Genomic DNA, 6,277 nt, shown 5'->3' with positions numbered 1-6,277 from the left:
CTGAATTCACGTGCCAGTTAAATGCAACTAATTGGCTCTCAGCCATATCTGGGTGCAAAGCTGGTCCCATTATACTCTCCTCTCACAAGATCATTCAGAGCAGGAAATCGTCAGATGGCTGACATGCATTTTCGAACTCCCCTGCCCTCAGATTTCTTTAGAACTGCTAACAACAATGCATTTACATTGCTGCTGGAATAATCCCCTTTCATTATTTATTTTTGAGAGCTAGTGTTTCATGAAGTTTCAAGGAATTGTTTGTCAGTTGGAGTTGTTGATCTGTTGTGGTAAAAGTGAATCTCAAATATTGATCCCGAAACAGACTGCTTTGTCACCCAGTGTGTTTGGTTCAACAAAATCATTATCACCCCAAATAAAATAAAGCAGCTTTGGAATTCTAAATCCCACAGTTTGAAACATTATAAAAAAAAACACAACAGTAATTTGATCACAGCCACTTAAGGTGTTCATTTCACTTTATTGACATGTATAGGGTGAATAGCCAAGGTCTTTTCCCCAGGGTAGGGGAGTCCAAAACTAGAGGGCATAGGTTTAAGATGAGAGGGGCAAGATTTAAAAGGGACCGAAGGGGCAACTTTTTCATGCAGAGGGTGTTGCGTGTATGGAATGAGCCGCAGAGGAAGTGATGGATTACATCCCCATTTAAAAGGCATCTGGATGGGTACATGAATAGGATGGGTTTAGAGGGATGTGTGCCAAATGCTGGCAAATAGGACTAGATTAATTTGGGATATCTGGTCTGCATGGACGAGTTGGACTGAAGGGTCAGTTTCAATTGTTGTACAGCTCTATGTCTCTATTGACCGATCACATGTCTCACCGTTAACTGCCATCTTAGAATTTTTATAAACTGCTGAAAATTGTGCACTATTTCAATTTTATTTTCTTTTAAAAATTGTCATATGGTATGCTGACATTTGTTGAATATTGTACAGGAAAGGTCAATGTCTCAGACCTGATCATTTCTTTGATAGAACTGTTGTGGAAGATATCAGCTTGTCAGCAAAGCCGAAACCCAAAGCATAAATGCAATAGTGGCAGAATGCAAGCTGAGTGACAGAAAAAGAGTGGTGGTGAACTGTTGATTCTTGGTGGACATAAGTAGACAATGAGCTTAATAAAAACCGAAAGAACTGCAGATGCTGTAAATCAAGAACAAGAACAGAAGTTGCTGAAAATCTCAGCAGACGTGGCAACATCTGTGAAGAAAAAATCAGAGTTAACGTTTTGGGTACGGTGAGCCTTTGTCATTCTGCCAGACCTTCCGAGCTTTTCACAACTACTTTTTGTATAGACAGTGAGCTTGCCTGAAGCCTGGCCATATGATCGTTGCATGTCTTGCTTTATAATAACGAGCTGCATTTGATCATAGAATCCCCAGAGTGTGGAAACAGGCCCTTTGGCCCAACAAGTCCAGACCAACACTCAGAGCACCCACCCAGACCCATCCCTCTATAACCCACCTAATCTATACATCCCTAAGCACTACAGGCAATTGAGCATGGCCAATCCACCTAGCCTGCACATCTTTGGACTGCGGGAGGAAACCAAAGCACCCAGACGAAACCCACGCAGACACGGGGAGAATGTGCAAACTCCACACAGACAGTCGCCCAAGGGTGGAATTGAACCCAGGTCCCTGGCACTGTGAGGCAGCAGTGCTAACCATTGTGCCACCGTGCCACCCCAAAATTTGATTGTGCAGGATATAAGTTCAAAATCTAGAAATTGCACAAAATGTTCCTTTCTTTCGAGAATGAATTCTGCCATCATTACCCAATCTGTACTCCACAGCCCTAACAAAACTAGATTCAGTAGGAAGCAGGAGAAAACTCTTTACTGCTTGGAGTTATACTGGGCACAAAGGAAGATGTTTGTAGTTGTTTGGAGGTCAGTCTTCTCAGCTCCAAGACTTCTGTGCAGAAGCTCCTCAGCGGGGTGTTCAAGGGCCAACCATTTTGTTCAATGACCTTCCCTCCATGATTAAGTGGAATGACCACTGATAATTGCAATGTGTTTACTACCATTCGCTACTCGTCAGATCATGAAGCATGAAGTACAGCCAGATCTGAACAATATCCAAGCTTGGGTTGACGTGTGGCAAGTAACATTTGCACCAAACTAATGCCAGGCATTGGCAGTCAAAGGCATTAAGAGATATGGGTCAAGGGCACAGAAATAAAGTTAGGACACGGATTAGCCATATTCATAAAGAATGACACAGATCAGCCTAGAGTGATTAAGTGGCCAATCCAATATCAATTCATATCAAGTTTTACCAAATTAGGGGCCCACAGACTATAGCAAACTAACATAAAGACATTCCTGCCTTGTATTGAAAGCCCACTGAAGTGTCACTGCAATTTTTTAAAACAATGGGCTAAAGGTGACCTTTTAATGTTCCGCTCTGACATTTGTAGAGTCATCGAGCTGCACCGCACGGACAAAGACCCTTCGGTCCAACTCATCCATGTCGACCAGATATCCTAAATTAATCCAGTCCCACTTGCCAGCACTTGGCTCATATCCCTCTAAACTCTTCCTATTCATATACCCAACCAGATACTTTTTCAATGTTTTAATTGTACCAACCTCCACCACTTCCTCTGGCAGCTCATTCCATACATGCACCACCCTCTGTGTGAAAAAGTTGCCCCTTAGGTCCCTTTTAAATTTTGCCCCTAACACCTTTAGTTTTGGACTCCCCCACCATGGGGAAAAGATCTTGTCTATTCACCCTATCCATCCCCGTCATGATTTTATAAACTTGTATGAGATCACTCGTCAGCCTCTGATACTGCAGGAAAAGTAGCCCCAGTCTATTCAGCATCTCCCTATAGCTCAAGTGCTCCAATTCTGGGAAAATCCTTGCAAATCTTTTCTGAACCGTTTCAAGTTTCACAGCATCCTTCCTATAGCAGGGAGACTAGAAGTGAACAGAATGTTCCAAAAGTGGTCTAACCAATGTCATGTACAGCTGCAACATGTCCTCCCAACTCCTATACTCAATATACTGGTAAGGCAAGCATACCAAATGCCTTCTTCCCGATTCTATCTACCTGGGACTCCACTTTCAAGGAACTATGAACCTGCACTCTGAGGTCTCTTTGTTCAGCAACACTCGGGACCCTATCATTGCTAATAATAAATCAGGAAATGTACATTGTTATAAATGTTGTGTGATTTGCAATGTAGGATTCTGCCATTACAGAGGAATTGTCTTCAAACTGTTGTACATCTTTGAGATCATATGGTCCATTTGCTGTAACTAGCCACATGTTGAAGTTCACTGAATGCTCAAGAAACATGTGAATATTAAATCTCCAGTTCCCTTCAAGATTGGAAGGAACTAGCAGAAAACAATTTGCTTTCTTCTTCTTACACTGAAACCCGCTTTAAATGTGACATAGAAATTAGCATGTTCAACTAAGTGTCATCCTTGAAAGAGTGACTAGCATGACACAGATCCTTGAGAGACCGACGATGATTGATAGATGAAAATAAGTCAGAAATATTAGAAGGTTTTGATCATGTCAGTATTCACATCAGTAGGCCTTGTGCAGATGGAGTAAATGGTTGGATGCAGTTTAAATTACATCAAGCATGTGATACACCGAAATTTGTTTAAATGAGAACAGATCATAACCTACACTTCTAATCCAGGATAAGTAATCAGCCTCGCCTTGTATGGCCAGGTTCTGTTTTCACTTCATGCCCTGATACTAATGCAAAGTGACAGTTGATAATAAAGGACTGTCAATATTATACTATGTCACCTAATGTGCAAGTATATTTGAGATATTGATATTTAGCACATGGTGCCATCCCTAATAACCACTGTAATTTCATATCTGCAAGCCAGGGAAAGCATTTGCATGAGAAAATGCAATTTCTTTCTCTGTTGCCAATAAGTCTGCATAAATTTGGGATAACAGTACTGCAGCTGAGCTGTTGAGAGAAATATTAGTGACTTATTAATCTTATTTTATGATGGCTTCATAATCCAGCACAATTTTATGTGGCCTGTGTGCCCTTTTTTATGCTGGTCTGATTAACGTATCTATTGGCCTTGATGTTTAGTTAATTCAATTTTGTTAGCATTTCAAAAAAACTCGGGCATGTTACTGTCCAGAATGCTGAAAATGCAATACAAGCTCTGCTTTTTTGTCACTAATTGTTTTTCCCTTGATAATTACAAGGCTGATCAGTTTAGACTTTTGACCATCCCTTCAAACTCAGTTACAGTTCACTCCAAGAAGTTTAGACCTAATCACAACCAAAGTCCTGCAGCAGGTTTATAAAAAGAATGACTTGAATTTTTATAGCCACTTTTCATGACATCATAGCATTCCAGGGCACTTTGCAGGCCATGAAATGCTTCTGAAGTGCTGTCACTGTTCTAATTCAGGGAGCTCCAGCAGCCAAACAATGCATAGTAAGCTCCCATGAAGAGAAATGGAGAAGAAAAACTGTTTTAGTGACATTCATTGAGGGAAACACATTGGCCAGGATGCGGTAGAGAACTTCATTGCTCCTTTGCAGATTGTTTTATACCCAGTTGAGAATACAGACAGGGCTTTGAGTGAAATGCCTCATCTAAGAACACAGCATCTCCAAAGGTATAAATACACCCTCAGGACTAGTCTGGATGTCACAGTGAGGTCTCTAGAATGGGACTGGAATCCACAAGCTTCAGACTCAAAAACACAAATGCTAATACGCTAAGCCACAGCCGAGACAGTATTAATGTTTTAAGTTTCACACAGTTGTTTGCAGAGTCTGCATGTGCAGCCAAGTTACTTTGGCCCAAATATAAATTCTATGGCATTTCTGTTTTCATGCATCACATTCAATTATATTCTTCCATCACAGGTGACTGTCTAAGATCAAGGAAGTTCACTGGTATTTAATATCCATCGCTGTTTACCTCAGAAAGCGCGTCTGGAGAAATATTCTAATACATGAACAGATTCTACCAAACAATCATTCTACATATAAAGGTATTTGGAGGATTAGTCTTAGATTGCAATGCTTTGTTTTGTTTTTCCTTCCACATCAGTTTATTGGATTTGCACTATAAGTACATCAGTTTATTAGGTCATTACTGATTTGCTTTCTTTTGTTTTGTAAGGTAAATGTACTCCACAAATTAAACTCAAAATGAGGTCTGAAGATGTTTTGCTTATGAACCACAAAAAACCTCAACAGATGTACAAGATAATACAAGTAAAATAAAACAAAAATAATGATCCAATCGCTGTCTTGGAATAGTTACCAAAACATTAGCTGGCTTCCAAAGGCTTGTGTAGGTGTTAATAAAAGTATACCCAGTATGAATGAAACTACAAAATTAACATTAGCAGTGATGGAGGAAATGTACCAATCTTGTAGACCTTTGCAGGTCAGTGTTTGGATTTACTTTTTTTTGTAAGGAAGGATTATCCACATCATTAACAAACTCAAATTCAAAAAGGACCATTGACCTCATGCACAGTTGTACTTTGTATCAAGATCACAATGATATGGGAGATATCCAATGGCATACAATAAATACAAAGGTCACGTACAGTAAGATGGATTCTCAAGTCAATCCAGTGGATTACTATTGAGCGAGAAGAAGAGTTGCTCATCATATTAGTGTTCCCCTTTATGCCATGTTAAACTTTGAGATCTCAGACAAGCGGTACGTATGAAGCAATTGATGGAGGCGTGGATCAAGACATGGACTTTGTCATGTGCTCACGTGTCCTGTACAGACCTGACACTATTCTTCTCAAATGTTGGGATGTCTTGATAGCACATGTTCTGCATATGCTTTAATCTAGCAGAGTTGTTTGTATCCCCGTCATGGAGTACAGCTTACAGGCTCTGATGCTCGCTTTCAAAATGTCTTTATGTTTAATTTGGGATATCCTAAGGTGTGAGTTCCTGTGCAATGTTGGCTGGAGAACATTGCTTTCAAAATGCAGGGATTTTCCATACAATCAGATGCTCCGTACAGTGAAGCTGAGCTATGTCTCAGAATAAAGATCATGTTCTGCCAGACCGTGGGTCTCACGCCTCCTCTCTATGACGCCAAAGCGTGGACAGCCTGCTAACTTCACTTAAAACAATTCAGTGAATTTCACCATCTATTGGCAACATCAAATGAAAGGACAGTATCCCTCACATCCAAGTTCTTGCCAAGTGCAACATACTTTGTACCGAAAGCACGCATACATAGAATGCAGGGAACCCTTACTGAATATTGTCCTAT

At 40.4% G+C, this 6,277-nt stretch overlaps 1 long non-coding RNA gene across 1 annotated transcript; it reads left to right on the top strand.

The window, feature by feature from the left end:
- The first annotated feature begins 991 nt into the window (after window positions 1-991).
- Window positions 992-5,825, top strand: LOC125487379. Its single transcript, XR_007265856.1, has 3 exons — window positions 992-1,252; window positions 4,894-5,021; window positions 5,153-5,825. It is a non-coding gene; the product is annotated as an uncharacterized LOC125487379 (long non-coding RNA).
- Window positions 5,826-6,277: the final 452 nt, after the last annotated feature.

The sequence above is a fragment of the Rhincodon typus genome, chromosome 40 (assembly GCF_021869965.1).
Source record: "Rhincodon typus isolate 14 chromosome 40, sRhiTyp1.1, whole genome shotgun sequence".
Classification (NCBI taxonomy): Eukaryota; Metazoa; Chordata; class Chondrichthyes; order Orectolobiformes; family Rhincodontidae; genus Rhincodon; species Rhincodon typus.
Note: the sequence above shows the minus strand (reverse complement) of the source record. Positions and strands in the feature narration are given on the sequence as shown.